The sequence below is a fragment of the Crinia signifera genome, chromosome 11, assembly GCF_055691185.1.
Source record: "Crinia signifera chromosome 11, ASM5569118v1, whole genome shotgun sequence".
Taxonomy (NCBI): domain Eukaryota; kingdom Metazoa; phylum Chordata; class Amphibia; order Anura; family Myobatrachidae; genus Crinia; species Crinia signifera.
This window is the reverse complement of record NC_139227.1, coordinates 63916223-63934035: the sequence shown is the minus strand read 5'-3', so window position 1 is coordinate 63934035 and position 17813 is coordinate 63916223. Positions and strand designations below refer to the sequence as shown.

General features: G+C 34.7%; 18 non-coding genes across 18 annotated transcripts; all 18 read left to right on the top strand.

The window, feature by feature from the left end:
- Positions 1 to 627: 627 nt before the first annotated feature.
- Positions 628 to 709, top strand: TRNAS-UGA (transfer RNA serine (anticodon UGA)). The gene has a single exon. It is a non-coding gene; the product is annotated as a tRNA-Ser (tRNA).
- A 919-nt stretch (positions 710 to 1628) lies between these two features.
- On the top strand, positions 1629 to 1710 carry TRNAS-CGA (transfer RNA serine (anticodon CGA)). Its single transcript has one exon. It is a non-coding gene; the product is annotated as a tRNA-Ser (tRNA).
- A 433-nt stretch (positions 1711 to 2143) lies between these two features.
- TRNAS-UGA (transfer RNA serine (anticodon UGA)) lies at positions 2144 to 2225 on the top strand. The gene has a single exon. It is a non-coding gene; the product is annotated as a tRNA-Ser (tRNA).
- A 919-nt stretch (positions 2226 to 3144) lies between these two features.
- On the top strand, positions 3145 to 3226 carry TRNAS-CGA (transfer RNA serine (anticodon CGA)). Its single transcript has one exon. It is a non-coding gene; the product is annotated as a tRNA-Ser (tRNA).
- Positions 3227 to 6194: 2968 nt separating this feature from the next.
- On the top strand, positions 6195 to 6276 carry TRNAS-CGA (transfer RNA serine (anticodon CGA)). Its single transcript has one exon. It is a non-coding gene; the product is annotated as a tRNA-Ser (tRNA).
- A 434-nt stretch (positions 6277 to 6710) lies between these two features.
- TRNAS-UGA (transfer RNA serine (anticodon UGA)) lies at positions 6711 to 6792 on the top strand. The gene has a single exon. It is a non-coding gene; the product is annotated as a tRNA-Ser (tRNA).
- A 919-nt stretch (positions 6793 to 7711) lies between these two features.
- Positions 7712 to 7793, top strand: TRNAS-CGA (transfer RNA serine (anticodon CGA)). Its single transcript has one exon. It is a non-coding gene; the product is annotated as a tRNA-Ser (tRNA).
- Positions 7794 to 9208: 1415 nt separating this feature from the next.
- Positions 9209 to 9290, top strand: TRNAS-CGA (transfer RNA serine (anticodon CGA)). The gene has a single exon. It is a non-coding gene; the product is annotated as a tRNA-Ser (tRNA).
- A 434-nt stretch (positions 9291 to 9724) lies between these two features.
- TRNAS-UGA (transfer RNA serine (anticodon UGA)) lies at positions 9725 to 9806 on the top strand. Its single transcript has one exon. It is a non-coding gene; the product is annotated as a tRNA-Ser (tRNA).
- Positions 9807 to 10772: 966 nt separating this feature from the next.
- On the top strand, positions 10773 to 10854 carry TRNAS-UGA (transfer RNA serine (anticodon UGA)). Its single transcript has one exon. It is a non-coding gene; the product is annotated as a tRNA-Ser (tRNA).
- Positions 10855 to 11974: 1120 nt separating this feature from the next.
- Positions 11975 to 12056, top strand: TRNAS-CGA (transfer RNA serine (anticodon CGA)). The gene has a single exon. It is a non-coding gene; the product is annotated as a tRNA-Ser (tRNA).
- Positions 12057 to 12490: 434 nt separating this feature from the next.
- On the top strand, positions 12491 to 12572 carry TRNAS-UGA (transfer RNA serine (anticodon UGA)). The gene has a single exon. It is a non-coding gene; the product is annotated as a tRNA-Ser (tRNA).
- Positions 12573 to 13538: 966 nt separating this feature from the next.
- On the top strand, positions 13539 to 13620 carry TRNAS-UGA (transfer RNA serine (anticodon UGA)). The gene has a single exon. It is a non-coding gene; the product is annotated as a tRNA-Ser (tRNA).
- A 919-nt stretch (positions 13621 to 14539) lies between these two features.
- TRNAS-CGA (transfer RNA serine (anticodon CGA)) lies at positions 14540 to 14621 on the top strand. Its single transcript has one exon. It is a non-coding gene; the product is annotated as a tRNA-Ser (tRNA).
- A 433-nt stretch (positions 14622 to 15054) lies between these two features.
- TRNAS-UGA (transfer RNA serine (anticodon UGA)) lies at positions 15055 to 15136 on the top strand. The gene has a single exon. It is a non-coding gene; the product is annotated as a tRNA-Ser (tRNA).
- A 919-nt stretch (positions 15137 to 16055) lies between these two features.
- TRNAS-CGA (transfer RNA serine (anticodon CGA)) lies at positions 16056 to 16137 on the top strand. The gene has a single exon. It is a non-coding gene; the product is annotated as a tRNA-Ser (tRNA).
- Positions 16138 to 16571: 434 nt separating this feature from the next.
- TRNAS-UGA (transfer RNA serine (anticodon UGA)) lies at positions 16572 to 16653 on the top strand. The gene has a single exon. It is a non-coding gene; the product is annotated as a tRNA-Ser (tRNA).
- A 966-nt stretch (positions 16654 to 17619) lies between these two features.
- Positions 17620 to 17701, top strand: TRNAS-UGA (transfer RNA serine (anticodon UGA)). Its single transcript has one exon. It is a non-coding gene; the product is annotated as a tRNA-Ser (tRNA).
- The last annotated feature ends 112 nt before the right edge of the window (positions 17702 to 17813 follow it).

Here is a 17813-nt window from a genome sequence, read left to right as displayed (position 1 = left end):
GTTTTTAAAGCTTGTTGCAAACATAATATACAATCAAGGTGAAGAAATCCAAAGAATGTTTTATTGAAGAATTGAACAAATCTTAGATAATCAACATCATTTTTCACAATGGATTTCTTTCTAAACCAGGTACTTTTAGAATATGAATACTTTCCTGTATTTATAAGAACATGCATAAGACTATATGTAAATATTTTCTATGGCAACACATGCATGCAGATACTTTCCAACTGGACTTAAATCTGCAGAAATATGTATGCTAATGAACTGATAATGGGATTGGAGAGTGTCATTTGTAAAAAATCCAAATAAAAAAAAGAATGACACCAATGAAAAATTGTATCCATCTTAAATAATAACTATTTGATGAAATATCAAGGAAACATGCAATGCATTTTACATAAACAGTGCATTTAAAATGTTGCTCTAAGACTCTGATTTATGTTTCACTAAGCTTAAGAGTAAATGTCCTTGACACTTACATGAGTCTATACTAGCTATTATTTTTTGCAAAGTTTAAGTATTAATATAGCAACAAAATGAGAAAAAGTCTATTGTTTTTTTCTGCCAACTAGAAATCTGAAACAATATATCTGCTCTCAATGTTTTCGGTAAACTGCTAGTCAGGTAGTTGTGGCTGAGTGGTTAAGGCGATGGACTTGAAATCCATTGGGGTCTCCCCGCGTAGGTTCAAATCCTGCCAACTACGTGTTGCTTTTCAATCACATGGAAAGACTAGCTTATAAATCATTATAACTTCATTTTACATAAACCTCAACTACAGTAGGTGCTGTATTTTCCAAAATTGCATTTAATGTTACAGCCTTTAAGGAAATATTGTAACACGTTACCTCCACTTCAAGGAATAATTTATTTTATTTTATAACAGTAGTTTATTATGTCGACATTGTTCAGGTAACTTTGGCCACGTGGTTGAGGTAATGAACTCATTCTCCATTAGGGTATACCCATTCAAAATCAAATCCTGCCAGATATGTGAAGTTTTTAAAGCTTGTTGCAAACATAATATACAATCAAGGTGAAGAAATCCAAAGAATGTTTTATTGAAGAATTGAACAAATCTTAGATAATCAACATCATTTTTCACAATGGATTTCTTTCTAAACCAGGTACTTTTAGAATATGAATACTTTCCTGTATTTATAAGAACATGCATAAGACTATATGTAAATATTTTCTATGGCAACACATGCATGCAGATACTTTCCAACTGGACTTAAATCTGCAGAAATATGTATGCTAATGAACTGATAATGGGATTGGAGAGTGTCATTTGTAAAAAATCCAAATAAAAAAAAGAATGACACCAATGAAAAATTGTATCCATCTTAAATAATAACTATTTGATGAAATATCAAGGAAACATGCAATGCATTTTACATAAACAGTGCATTTAAAATGTTGCTCTAAGACTCTGATTTATGTTTCACTAAGCTTAAGAGTAAATGTCCTTGACACTTACATGAGTCTATACTAGCTATTATTTTTTGCAAAGTTTAAGTATTAATATAAAAACAAAATGAGAAAAAGTCTATTGTTTTTTTCTGCCAACTAGAAATCTGAAACAATATATCTGCTCTCAATGTTTTCGGTAAACTGCTAGTCAGGTAGTTGTGGCCGAGTGGTTAAGGCGATGGACTCGAAATCCATTGGGGGTTCCCCGCGCAGGTTCAAATCCTGCCAACTACGTGTAACTTTCAATCAAATGTAAATTTAAACTTCTAAATCATTAAAACTTACTTTTCCATATAACTCCACTAGGTGCTAAATTTTCCAAAATGGATTTTAAAGTTACAACTTTTAATGAAATGTTGTAACATGTTACCTCCATTTCAGCAAATTAAAAAAAAACTATAAATTTTTAACACCAAGTTATTATGTCTGTACTGTTCAGGTAGCTGTGGCCAAGTGCATGAGGTGATGGACTGTTTCATAATGCACAAGATTAAATGTCCTTGACGCCTACATTTTACATTAATCTATATCAGCTATTATATTTGCCAAAGTGTATCTGCTAATATAGCAAAAAAAACCTGTGTAAAATTGCATTGGTAATTTATTTCAACTAGAAATATGATTATTTATTATTGAGCTCAAATTTTTGAACGATACCACAAGTAAGGTAGTTGTGGCCGAGTGGTTAAGGCGATGGACTTGAAATCCATTGGGGTCTCCCCGCGTAGGTTCAAATCCTGCCAACTACGTGTTGCTTTTCAATCACATGGAAAGACTAGCTTATAAATCATTATAACTTCATTTTACATAAACCTCAACTACAGTAGGTGCTGTATTTTCCAAAATTGCATTTAATGTTACAGCCTTTAAGGAAATATTGTAACACGTTACCTCCACTTCAAGGAATAATTTATTTTATTTTATAACAGTAGTTTATTATGTCGACATTGTTCAGGTAACTTTGGCCACGTGGTTGAGGTAATGAACTCATTCTCCATTAGGGTATACCCATTCAAAATCAAATCCTGCCAGATATGTGAAGTTTTTAAAGCTTGTTGCAAACATAATATACAATCAAGGTGAAGAAATCCAAAGAATGTTTTATTGAAGAATTGAACAAATCTTAGATAATTAACATCATTTTTCACAATGGATTTCTTTCTAAACCAGGTACTTTTAGAATATGAATACTTTCCTGTATTTATAAGAACATGCATAAGACTATATGTAAATATTTTCTATGGCAACACATGCATGCAGATACTTTCCAACTGGACTTAAATCTGCAGAAATATGTATGCTAATGAACTGATAATGGGATTGGAGAGTGTCATTTGTAAAAAATCCAAATAAAAAAAAGAATGACACCAATGAAAAATTGTATCCATCTTAAATAATAACTATTTGATGAAATATCAAGGAAACATGCAATGCATTTGACATAAACAGTGCATTTAAAATGTTGCTCTAAGACTCTGATTTATGTTTCACTAAGCTTAAGAGTAAATGTCCTTGACACTTACATGAGTCTATACTAGCTATTATTTTTTGCAAAGTTTAAGTATTAATATAGCAACAAAATAAGAAAAAGTCTATTGTTTTTTTCTGCCAACTAGAAATCTGAAACAATATATCTGCTCTCAATGTTTTCGGTAAACTGCTAGTCAGGTAGTTGTGGCTGAGTGGTTAAGGCGATGGACTCGAAATCCATTGGGGGTTCCCCGCGCAGGTTCAAATCCTGCCAACTACGTGTAACTTTTCAATCAAATGTAAATTTAAACTTCTAAATCTTTAAAACTTACTTTTCCATATAACTCCACTAGGTGCTAAATTTTCACTCTCCGACATGCGGCGTCTTGGACATAGTCACGCCATTCATTAAGAGCCACCTGCCATTCCGTCCGGTCCACCTCCTGCCCGCTAGACACATAGTTATTTTCAAGTTCCCCTGCCCTGCCCTCCAATCTATCCGACTCCCCCCGATATTTCTTTTTTACATAGGCAATCTTCTTGATGAGCACCCCCCTCACATAGGCTTTAAAGGAGTCCCATACGATGGAATCACATGCCGTACCCGAGTTCAGCTGAAAAAACTCTCCCATTAACTGCTCCACTTCCTCCCCCTCGCCCATTTGTGTAAGCCAGAAAGGCTGCAATTTCCAACTCCTGTATCCAGCCTGCTTAGCCAGTTCCAGGACCAACATAATCGGGGAATGGTCCGAAATACCACGTGACTTGTATTCGACCAACTGAACTTTGTTCAAAAGGTCTTTGGACAGAAACACTAAATCCAACCGCGAGAATACCCCATATGAGTCAGAGTAGCATGAGAATTGTTTACGATCGGGATATTTTAGCCTCCACGGGTCCCACCAACCCACCTCCTGGATGAAATCCCTAAACTTACTGCCCTCATGCGTCGGCTGCACACCAGGCCTCCATCTATCTAGTCTAGAATCTAGGACTTTATTGAAGTCGCCAAGGCATACAACCGAGGCACGAGGGAAGCAAGCCGCAAATTCCACTGCTTTCTTGATAACGTCATAGGAAAAAGGGGGAGGAATGTAGACCGCCAATATACACAGCTGAATTTGATCGATACGGCCCTCCATAAAAATATACCGCCCTCCCGGATCAATTTGATGGCTACCGAGAGAGAATGCTAAGGACTTCTTAATTAGTATAGCAACCCCCCTAGACATATTTGTAAATGGGGCATGAATGACTGAACCAATCCAGGGCCGTTTCAGGGCGGAAGACTTTTCAACACACAAGTGGGTCTCTTGGAGGCATATTATCTCTGCCTCATACTTCCTACATTGACCCAAAACAGTCGCCCTCTTGACCCTGTCATTCAGGCCCCTGACATTCCATGACAAAAACCGCACTCCCATAAGGATTCAGAAAAATTATTTTCCACCACAGCCAGTAACAATAGTAACGATCCCAACAACAGATCTAAACATTCTTGGAGGTGACCGGACCACGTAGGTTTCCCAACACACTTAAAACATACAAATACACAACCCCCACCCTCCTCCCCCCTCCCTGTAAGCCCATCCGAGGGCATACCTACCCCAAATCAACACGTACCCCCCCCCCCCCTTTTTTTTTGAGGCTTAGTCTACCAACCACAAAAAGACCCCTCCCAACTCCCCCCTTCCCCCGGCCTAATTTACTATCAGACCACCAGCGAAGCCAATATCAAAACATAGCCCCCCAAGTCACCACATAGGGAACCCCCCCACCGGATTAGCTAACCAAAACTTGACGCTTTCCTGGATATGAGCGGTCTAGCCATTCCGCAACATCACCTGGGGAGAAGAAAATGTTAGACACACCATCAACCACCACTCTCAGTTTGGAGGGATATAACATATTAAACTGAATGTTCAAGTCTCGCAAGCGGGCCTTAACCAACTTGAACCTCATTCTATCCCTCTGGACCTCCAAGGGAAAATCGGGAAAAGTGGAAATCTTCTTCCCATTATATCCCAAGTCCCCCTTGTCCCTGGCCAGCTGCAAAAGAGTATCTCTGTCCTTGAAATGTAAGAACTTGGCAATGATTATTCGTGGTAATGCCCCTGGCACAGGGGGTCTCCCTGGAATACGGTGGGCCCGCTCAATCGCAAACTGGGGGGAAAAAGCCTGTCTTCCAAACATTTGGACCAGCCAGTCCTCTAGAAACTTTTCCGGCTCTTTGCCCTCAACTCTTTCGTCGAAACCTAGGAATCGTACGTTGCTCCTTCGCAACCGCCCTTCCATATCCGTAAGTTTTAACTTCAACTCCCCCACTTGTGAAGAGATGCTTTTAATTTGTGAGTTTAGAGGGGTGGTCATATCCTCTAGGGATGAAATACGGGCCTCGACCTCTGTCATACGTTCTCTCATTTTTTCAGCGTCTTGTCGAATTAACATAATGTCCGACTGTACCTTGCCCAGCTGTTCAGCAAGGCGGGTTTCACATTTATTTATAGCTTCAATAACCTGCTGCAAGGTAACGTCCGGCGTAGCCTGGGCACCATCTCCCTTACTGGGGGAGGATGTGGGGGTTGATGTACGAGAGCTACCTCCCAGCTGGGTTTGAACCTGGGTTCTGGCGTACCTCTCCAGCCTGGCAGCGGCCGCCGTTTGCCCTGTCTTTCCCATACTCATCAATCAAAACTGGAGCCGCCTGCTTCCCTGATAATATAAGTGATAGTCACTAACACCAGCCTTAAACCGCACACACCGTTAGCCCAGAGAATACAATGGGCAGGGGGCCAGTGTCACAGTCCAGGGTTATTATGCTCTAACCAGCTTTATCACGCCCTAGTTCCCCGGAGGTGCCAGTTATTTTTATGGTCACCGACTCATAAGGGCATAGTGGGTCCGGTCTGTGCACCCTACATCCGTTTATCACACTGAATCAGGGCACTCACGGTTACAGCAGACACCGAATGGCGGCCACAATCTTCAGGCACGGCAGTCACAAACTTCGAGCTGACCAAACACCACACCAGGCTATGAGTCACGCAATAATTCTTCCACTGGGGGGCAGATCACGGGCTATTCGGGCACCCGGGATCCAGGCTGGGATGTCCTCGCATACGCCAGCTGCACTGGAGAGATGCCGCTCACGTGGACGCCAAATGTCCCGTGCTTTCAGCAGGCGCGTGCTGATGATGTGTCCACGTGCGGCTCTCTGCTCTCAATGTTTTCGGTAAACTGCTAGTCAGGTAGTTGTGGCCGAGTGGTTAAGGTGATGGACTCGAAATCCATTGGGGGTTCCCCGCGCAGGTTCAAATCCTGCCAACTACATGTAACTTTTCAATCAAATGTAAATTTAAACTTCTAAATCATTAAAACTTACTTTTCCATATAACTCCACTAGGTGCTAAATTTTCCAAAATGGATTTTAAAGTTACAACTTTTAATGAAATGTTGTAACATGTTACCTCCATTTCAGCAAATTAAAAAAAAACTATAAATTTTTAACACCAAGTTATTATGTCTGTACTGTTCAGGTAGCTGTGGCCAAGTGCATGAGGTGATGGACTGTTTCATAATGCACAAGATTAAATGTCCTTGACGCCTACATTTTACATTAATCTATATCAGCTATTATATTTGCCAAAGTGTATCTGCTAAAATAGCAAAAAAAACCTGTGTAAAATTGCATTGGTAATTTATTTCAACTAGAAATATGATTATTTATTATTGAGCTCAAATTTTTGAACTATGCCACAAGTAAGGTAGTTGTGGCCGAGTGGTTAAGGCGATGGAATTGAAATCCATTGGGGTCTCCCCGCGTAGGTTCAAATCCTGCCAACTACGTGTTGCTTTTCAATCACATGGAAAGACTAGCTTATAAATCATTATAACTTCATTTTACATAAACCTCAACTACAGTAGGTGCTGTATTTTCCAAAATTGCATTTAATGTTACAGCCTTTAAGGAAATATTGTAACACGTTACCTCCACTTCAAGGAATAATTTATTTTATTTTATAACAGTAGTTTATTATGTCGACATTGTTCAGGTAACTTTGGCCACGTGGTTGAGGTAATGAACTCATTCTCCATTAGGGTATACCCATTCAAAATCAAATCCTGCCAGATATGTGAAGTTTTTAAAGCTTGTTGCAAACATAATATACAATCAAGGTGAAGAAATCCAAAGAATGTTTTATTGAAGAATTGAACAAATCTTAGATAATCAACATCATTTTTCACAATGGATTTCTTTCTAAACCAGGTACTTTTAGAATATGAATACTTTCCTGTATTTATAAGAACATGCATAAGACTATATGTAAATATTTTCTATGGCAAAACATGCATGCAGATACTTTCCAACTGGACTTAAATCTGCAGAAATATGTATGCTAATGAACTGATAATGGGATTGGAGAGTGTCATTTGTAAAAAATCCAAATAAAAAAAAGAATGACACCAATGAAAAATTGTATCCATCTTAAATAATAACTATTTGATGAAATATCAAGGAAACATGCAATGCATTTTACATAAACAGTGCATTTAAAATGTTGCTCTAAGACTCTGATTTATGTTTCACTAAGCTTAAGAGTAAATGTCCTTGACACTTACATGAGTCTATACTAGCTATTATTTTTTGCAAAGTTTAAGTATTAATATAAAAACAAAATGAGAAAAAGTCTATTGTTTTTTTCTGCCAACTAGAAATCTGAAACAATATATCTGCTCTCAATGTTTTCGGTAAACTGCTAGTCAGGTAGTTGTGGCTGAGTGGTTAAGGCGATGGACACGAAATCCATTGGGGGTTCCCCGCGCAGGTTCAAATCCTGCCAACTACATGTAACTTTTCAATCAAATGTAAATTTAAACTTCTAAATCTTTAAAACTTACTTTTCCATATAACTCCACTAGGTGCTAAATTTTCCAAAATGGATTTTAAAGTTACAACTTTTAATGAAATGTTGTAACATGTTACCTCCATTTCAGCAAATTAAAAAAAAACTATAAATTTTTAACACCAAGTTATTATGTCTGTACTGTTCAGGTAGCTGTGGCCAAGTGCATGAGGTGATGGACTGTTTCATAATGCACAAGATTAAATGTCCTTGACGCCTACATTTTACATTAATCTATATCAGCTATTATATTTGCCAAAGTGTATCTGCTAATATAGCAAAAAAAAACTGTGTAAAATTGCATTGGTAATTTATTTCAACTAGAAATATGATTATTTATTATTGAGCTCAAATTTTTGAACTATGCCACAAGTAAGGTAGTTGTGGCCGAGTGGTTAAGGCGATGGACTTGAAATCCATTGGGGTCCTGCCAACTACGTGTTGCTTTTCAATTACATGGAAAGACTAGCTTATAAATCATTATAACTTCATTTTACATAAACCTCAACTACAGTAGGTGCTGTATTTTCCAAAATTGCATTTAATGTTACAGCCTTTAAGGAAATATTGTAACACGTTACCTCCACTTCAAGGAATAATTTATTTTATTTTATAACAGTAGTTTATTATGTCGACATTGTTCAGGTAACTTTGGCCACGTGGTTGAGGTAATGAACTCATTCTCCATTAGGGTATACCCATTCAAAATCAAATCCTGCCAGATATGTGAAGTTTTTAAAGCTTGTTGCAAACATAATATACAATCAAGGTGAAGAAATCCAAAGAATGTTTTATTGAAGAATTGAACAAATCTTAGATAATCAACATCATTTTTCACAATGGATTTCTTTCTAAACCAGGTACTTTTAGAATATGAATACTTTCCTGTATTTATAAGAACATGCATAAGACTATATGTAAATATTTTCTATGGCAACACATGCATGCAGATACTTTCCAACTGGACTTAAATCTGCAGAAATATGTATGCTAATGAACTGATAATGGGATTGGAGAGTGTCATTTGTAAAAAATCCAAATAAAAAAAAGAATGACACCAATGAAAAATTGTATCCATCTTAAATAATAACTATTTGATGAAATATCAAGGAAACATGCAATGCATTTTACATAAACAGTGCATTTAAAATGTTGCTCTAAGACTCTGATTTATGTTTCACTAAGCTTAAGAGTAAATGTCCTTGACACTTACATGAGTCTATACTAGCTATTATTTTTTGCAAAGTTTAAGTATTAATATAAAAACAAAATGAGAAAAAGTCTATTGTTTTTTTCTGCCAACTAGAAATCTGAAACAATATATCTGCTCTCAATGTTTTCGGTAAACTGCTAGTCAGGTAGTTGTGGCCGAGTGGTTAAGGCGATGGACTCGAAATCCATTGGGGGTTCCCCGCGCAGGTTCAAATCCTGCCAACTACGTGTAACTTTTCAATCAAATGTAAATTTAAACTTCTAAATCATTAAAACTTACTTTTCCATATAACTCCACTAGGTGCTAAATTTTCCAAAATGGATTTTAAAGTTACAACTTTTAATGAAATGTTGTAACATGTTACCTCCATTTCAGCAAATTAAAAAAAAACTATAAATTTTTAACACCAAGTTATTATGTCTGTACTGTTCAGGTAGCTGTGGCCAAGTGCATGAGGTGATGGACTGTTTCATAATGCACAAGATTAAATGTCCTTGACGCCTACATTTTACATTAATCTATATCAGCTATTATATTTGCCAAAGTGTATCTGCTAATATAGCAAAAAAAACCTGTGTAAAATTGCATTGGTAATTTATTTCAACTAGAAATATGATTATTTATTATTGAGCTCAAATTTTTGAACGATGCCACAAGTAAGGTAGTTGTGGCCGAGTGGTTAAGGCGATGGACTTGAAATCCATTGGGGTCTCCCCGCGTAGGTTCAAATCCTGCCAACTACGTGTTGCTTTTCAATCACATGGAAAGACTAGCTTATAAATCATTATAACTTCATTTTACATAAACCTCAACTACAGTAGGTGCTGTTTTTTCCAAAATTGCATTTAATGTTACAGCCTTTAAGGAAATATTGTAACACGTTACCTCCACTTCAAGGAATAATTTATTTTATTTTATAACAGTAGTTTATTATGTTGACATTGTTCAGGTAACTTTGGCCACGTGGTTGAGGTAATGAACTCATTCTCCATTAGGGTATACCCATTCAAAATCAAATCCTGCCAGATATGTGAAGTTTTTAAAGCTTGTTGCAAACATAATATACAATCAAGGTGAAGAAATCCAAAGAATGTTTTATTGAAGAATTGAACAAATCTTAGATAATCAACATCATTTTTCACAATGGATTTCTTTCTAAACCAGGTACTTTTAGAATATGAATACTTTCCTGTATTTATAAGAACATGCATAAGACTATATGTAAATATTTTCTATGGCAACACATGCATGCAGATACTTTCCAACTGGACTTAAATCTGCAGAAATATGTATGCTAATGAACTGATAATGGGATTGGAGAGTGTCATTTGTAAAAAATCCAAATAAAAAAAAGAATGACATTAATGAAAAATTGTATCCATCTTAAATAATAACTATTTGATGAAATATCAAGGAAACATGCAATGCATTTTACATAAACAGTGCATTTAAAATGTTGCTCTAAGACTCTGATTTATGTTTCACTAAGCTTAAGAGTAAATGTCCTTGACACTTAAATGAGTCTATACTAGCTATTATTTTTTGCAAAGTTTAAGTATTAATATAAAAACAAAATGAGAAAAAGTCTATCTGCTAATCTGCTAATATAGCAAAAAAAACCTGTGTAAAATTGCATTGGTAATTTATTTCAACTAGAAATATGATTATTTATTATTGAGCTCAAATTTTTGAACTATGCCACAAGTAAGGTAGTTGTGGCCGAGTGGTTAAGGCGATGGACTTGAAATCCATTGGGGTCTCCCCGCGTAGGTTCAAATCCTGCCAACTACGTCTTGCTTTTCGATCACATGGAAAGACTAGCTTATAAATCATTATAACTTCATTTTACATAAACCTCAACTACAGTAGGTGCTGTATTTTCCAAAATTGCATTTAATGTTACAGCCTTTAAGGAAATATTGTAACACGTTACCTCCACTTCAAGGAATAATTTATTTTATTTTATAACAGTAGTTTATTATGTCGACATTGTTCAGGTAACTTTGGCCACGTGGTTGAGGTAATGAACTCATTCTCCATTAGGGTATACCCATTCAAAATCAAATCCTGCCAGATATGTGAAGTTTTTAAAGCTTGTTGCAAACATAATATACAATCAAGGTGAAGAAATCCAAAGAATGTTTTATTGAAGAATTGAACAAATCTTAGATAATCAACATCATTTTTCACAATGGATTTCTTTCTAAACCAGGTACTTTTAGAATATGAATACTTTCCTGTATTTATAAGAACATGCATAAGACTATATGTAAATATTTTCTATGGCAACACATGCATGCAGATACTTTCCAACTGGACTTAAATCTGCAGAAATATGTATGCTAATGAACTGATAATGGGATTGGAGAGTGTCATTTGTAAAAAATCCAAATAAAAAAAAGAATGACACCAATGAAAAATTGTATCCATCTTAAATAATAACTATTTGATGAAATATCAAGGAAACATGCAATGCATTTTACATAAACAGTGCATTTAAAATGTTGCTCTAAGACTCTGATTTATGTTTCACTAAGCTTAAGAGTAAATGTCCTTGACACTTACATGAGTCTATACTAGCTATTATTTTTTGCAAAGTTTAAGTATTAATATAGCAACAATTGTATCCATCTTAAATAATAACTATTTGATGAAATATCAAGGAAACATGCAATGCATTTTACATAAACAGTGCATTTAAAATGTTGCTCTAAGACTCTGATTTATGTTTCACTAAGCTTAAGAGTAAATGTCCTTGACACTTACATGAGTCTATACTAGCTATTATTTTTTGCAAAGTTTAAGTATTAATATAAAAACAAAATGAGAAAAAGTCTATTGTTTTTTTCTGCCAACTAGAAATCTGAAACAATATATCTGCTCTCAATGTTTTCGGTAAACTCCTAGTCAGGTAGTTGTGGCCGAGTGGTTAAGGCGATGGACTCGAAATCCATTGGGGGTTCCCCGCGCAGGTTCAAATCCTGCCAACTACGTGTAACTTTTCAATCAAATGTAAATTTAAACTTCTAAATCATTAAAACTTACTTTTCCATATAACTCCACTAGGTGCTAAATTTTCCAAAATGGATTTTAAAGTTACAACTTTTAATGAAATGTTGTAACATGTTACCTCCATTTCAGCAAATTAAAAAAAAACTATAAATTTTTAACACCAAGTTATTATGTCTGTACTGTTCAGGTAGCTGTGGCCAAGTGCATGAGGTGATGGACTGTTTCATAATGCACAAGATTAAATGTCCTTGACGCCTACATTTTACATTAATCTATATCAGCTATTATATTTGCCAAAGTGTATCTGCTAATATAGCAAAAAAAACCTGTGTAAAATTGCATTGGTAATTTATTTCAACTAGAAATATGATTATTTATTATTGAGCTCAAATTTTTGAACGATGCCACAAGTAAGGTAGTTGTGGCCGAGTGGTTAAGGCGATGGACTTGAAATCCATTGGGGTCTCCCCGCGTAGGTTCAAATCCTGCCAACTACGTGTTGCTTTTCAATCACATGGAAAGACTAGCTTATAAATCATTATAACTTCATTTTACATAAACCTCAACTACAGTAGGTGCTGTTTTTTCCAAAATTGCATTTAATGTTACAGCCTTTAAGGAAATATTGTAACACGTTACCTCCACTTCAAGGAATAATTTATTTTATTTTATAACAGTAGTTTATTATGTTGACATTGTTCAGGTAACTTTGGCCACGTGGTTGAGGTAATGAACTCATTCTCCATTAGGGTATACCCATTCAAAATCAAATCCTGCCAGATATGTGAAGTTTTTAAAGCTTGTTGCAAACATAATATACAATCAAGGTGAAGAAATCCAAAGAATGTTTTATTGAAGAATTGAACAAATCTTAGATAATCAACATCATTTTTCACAATGGATTTCTTTCTAAACCAGGTACTTTTAGAATATGAATACTTTCCTGTATTTATAAGAACATGCATAAGACTATATGTAAATATTTTCTATGGCAACACATGCATGCAGATACTTTCCAACTGGACTTAAATCTGCAGAAATATGTATGCTAATGAACTGATAATGGGATTGGAGAGTGTCATTTGTAAAAAATCCAAATAAAAAAAAGAATGACACCAATGAAAAATTGTATCCATCTTAAATAATAACTATTTGATGAAATATCAAGGAAACATGCAATGCATTTTACATAAACAGTGCATTTAAAATGTTGCTCTAAGACTCTGATTTATGTTTCACTAAGCTTAAGAGTAAATGTCCTTGACACTTAAATGAGTCTATACTAGCTATTATTTTTTGCAAAGTTTAAGTATTAATATAAAAACAAAATGAGAAAAAGTCTATCTGCTAATCTGCTAATATAGCAAAAAAAACCTGTGTAAAATTGCATTGGTAATTTATTTCAACTAGAAATATGATTATTTATTATTGAGCTCAAATTTTTGAACTATGCCACAAGTAAGGTAGTTGTGGCCGAGTGGTTAAGGCGATGGACTTGAAATCCATTGGGGTCTCCCCGCGTAGGTTCAAATCCTGCCAACTACGTCTTGCTTTTCGATCACATGGAAAGACTAGCTTATAAATCATTATAACTTCATTTTACATAAACCTCAACTACAGTAGGTGCTGTATTTTCCAAAATTGCATTTAATGTTACAGCCTTTAAGGAAATATTGTAACACGTTACCTCCACTTCAAGGAATAATTTATTTTATTTTATAACAGTAGTTTATTATGTCGACATTGTTCAGGTAACTTTGGCCACGTGGTTGAGGTAATGAACTCATTCTCCATTAGGGTATACCCATTCAAAATCAAATCCTGCCAGATATATGAAGTTTTTAAAGCTTGTTGCAAACATAATATACAATCAAGGTGAAGAAATCCAAAGAATGTTTTATTGAAGAATTGAACAAATCTTAGATAATCAACATCATTTTTCACAATGGATTTCTTTCTAAACCAGGTACTTTTAGAATATGAATACTTTCCTGTATTTATAAGAACATGCATAAGACTATATGTAAATATTTTCTATGGCAACACATGCATGCAGATACTTTCCAACTGGACTTAAATCTGCAGAAATATGTATGCTAATGAACTGATAATGGGATTGGAGAGTGTCATTTGTAAAAAATCCAAATAAAAAAAAGAATGACACCAATGAAAAATTGTATCCATCTTAAATAATAACTATTTGATGAAATATCAAGGAAACATGCAATGCATTTTACATAAACAGTGCATTTAAAATGTTGCTCTAAGACTCTGATTTATGTTTCACTAAGCTTAAGAGTAAATGTCCTTGACACTTACATGAGTCTATACTAGCTATTATTTTTTGCAAAGTTTAAGTATTAATATAAAAACAAAATGAGAAAAAGTCTATTGTTTTTTTCTGCCAACTAGAAATCTGAAACAATATATCTGCTCTCAATGTTTTCGGTAAACTGCTAGTCAGGTAGTTGTGGCCGAGTGGTTAAGGCGATGGACTCGAAATCCATTGGGGGTTCCCCACGCAGGTTCAAATCCTGCCAACTACGTGTAACTTTCAATCAAATGTAAATTTAAACTTCTAAATCTTTAAAACTTACTTTTCCATATAACTCCACTAGGTGCTAAATTTTCCAAAATGGATTTTAAAGTTGCAACTTTTAATGAAATGTTGTAACATGTTACCTCCATTTCAGCAAATTAAAAAAAAACTATAAATTTTTAACACCAAGTTATTATGTCTGTACTGTTCAGGTAGCTGTGGCCAAGTGCATGAGGTGATGGACTGTTTCATAATGCACAAGATTAAATGTCCTTGACGCCTACATTTTACATTAATCTATATCAGCTATTATATTTGCCAAAGTGTATCTGCTAATATAGCAAAAAAAAACTGTGTAAAATTGCATTGGTAATTTATTTCAACTAGAAATATGATTATTTATTATTGAGCTCAAATTTTTGAACTATGCCACAAGTAAGGTAGTTGTGGCCGAGTGGTTAAGGCGATGGACTTGAAATCCATTGGGGTCTCCCTGCGTAGGTTCAAATCCTGCCAACTACGTGTTGCTTTTCAATCACATGGAAAGACTAGCTTATAAATCATTATAACTTCATTTTACATAAACCTCAACTACAGTAGGTGCTGTATTTTCCAAAATTGCATTTAATGTTACAGCCTTTAAGGAAATATTGTAACACGTTACCTCCACTTCAAGGAATAATTTATTTTATTTTATAACAGTAGTTTATTATGTCGACATTGTTCAGGTAACTTTGGCCACGTGGTTGAGGTAATGAACTCATTCTCCATTAGGGTATACCCATTCAAAATCAAATCCTGCCAGATATGTGAAGTTTTTAAAGCTTGTTGCAAACATAATATACAATCAAGGTGAAGAAATCCAAAGAATGTTTTATTGAAGAATTGAACAAATCTTAGATAATCAACATCATTTTTCACAATGGATTTCTTTCTAAACCAGGTACTTTTAGAATATGAATACTTTCCTGTATTTATAAGAACATGCATAAGACTATATGTAAATATTTTCTATGGCAACACATGCATGCAGATACTTTCCAACTGGACTTAAATCTGCAGAAATATGTATGCTAATGAACTGATAATGGGATTGGAGAGTGTCATTTGTAAAAAATCCAAATAAAAAAAAGAATGACACCAATGAAAAATTGTATCCATCTTAAATAATAACTATTTGATGAAATATCAAGGAAACATGCAATGCATTTTACATAAACAGTGCATTTAAAATGTTGCTCTAAGACTCTGATTTATGTTTCACTAAGCTTAAGAGTAAATGTCCTTGACACTTACATGAGTCTATACTAGCTATTATTTTTTGCAAAGTTTAAGTATTAATATAAAAACAAAATGAGAAAAAGTCTATTGTTTTTTTCTGCCAACTAGAAATCTGAAACAATATATCTGCTCTCAATGTTTTCGGTAAACTGCTAGTCAGGTAGTTGTGGCCGAGTGGTTAAGGCGATGGACTCGAAATCCATTGGGGGTTCCCCGCGCAGGTTCAAATCCTGCCAACTACGTGTAACTTTTCAATCAAATGTAAATTTAAACTTCTAAATCATTAAAACTTACTTTTCCATATAACTCCACTAGGTGCTAAATTTTCCAAAATGGATTTTAAAGTTACAACTTTTAATGAAATGTTGTAACATGTTACCTCCATTTCAGCAAATTAAAAAAAAACTATAAATTTTTAACACCAAGTTATTATGTCTGTACTGTTCAGGTAGCTGTGGCCAAGTGCATGAGGTGATGGACTGTTTCATAATGCACAAGATTAAATGTCCTTGACGCCTACATTTTACATTAATCTATATCAGCTATTATATTTGCCAAAGTGTATCTGCTAATATAGCAAAAAAAACCTGTGTAAAATTGCATTGGTAATTTATTTCAACTAGAAATATGATTATTTATTATTGAGCTCAAATTTTTGAACGATGCCACAAGTAAGGTAGTTGTGGCCGAGTGGTTAAGGCGATGGACTTGAAATCCATTGGGGTCTCCCCGCGTAGGTTCAAATCCTGCCAACTACGTGTTGCTTTTCAATCACATGGAAAGACTAGCTTATAAATCATTATAACTTCATTTTACATAAACCTCAACTACAGTAGGTGCTGTTTTTTCCAAAATTGCATTTAATGTTACAGCCTTTAAGGAAATATTGTAACACGTTACCTCCACTTCAAGGAATAATTTATTTTATTTTATAACAGTAGTTTATTATGTTGACATTGTTCAGGTAACTTTGGCCACGTGGTTGAGGTAATGAACTCATTCTCCATTAGGGTATACCCATTCAAAATCAAATCCTGCCAGATATGTGAAGTTTTTAAAGCTTGTTGCAAACATAATATACAATCAAGGTGAAGAAATCCAAAGAATGTTTTATTGAAGAATTGAACAAATCTTAGATAATCAACATCATTTTTCACAATGGATTTCTTTCTAAACCAGGTACTTTTAGAATATGAATACTTTCCTGTATTTATAAGAACATGCATAAGACTATATGTAAATATTTTCTATGGCAACACATGCATGCAGATACTTTCCAACTGGACTTAAATCTGCAGAAATATGTATGCTAATGAACTGATAATGGGATTGGAGAGTGTCATTTGTAAAAAATCCAAATAAAAAAAAGAATGACACCAATGAAAAATTGTGTCCATCTTAAATAATAACTATTTGATGAAATATCAAGGAAACATGCAATGCATTTTACATAAACAGTGCATTTAAAATGTTGCTCTAAGACTCTGATTTATGTTTCACTAAGCTTAAGAGTAAATGTCCTTGACACTTAAATGAGTCTATACTAGCTATTATTTTTTGCAAAGTTTAAGTATTAATATAAAAACAAAATGAGAAAAAGTCTATCTGCTAATCTGCTAATATAGCAAAAAAAACCTGTGTAAAATTGCATTGGTAATTTATTTCAACTAGAAATATGATTATTTATTATTGAGCTCAAATTTTTGAACTATGCCACAAGTAAGGTAGTTGTGGCCGAGTGGTTAAGGCGATGGACTTGAAATCCATTGGGGTCTCCCCGCGTAGGTTCAAATCCTGCCAACTACGTCTTGCTTTTCGATCACATGGAAAGACTAGCTTATAAATCATTATAACTTCATTTTACATAAACCTCAACTACAGTAGGTGCTGTATTTTCCAAAATTGCATTTAATGTTAC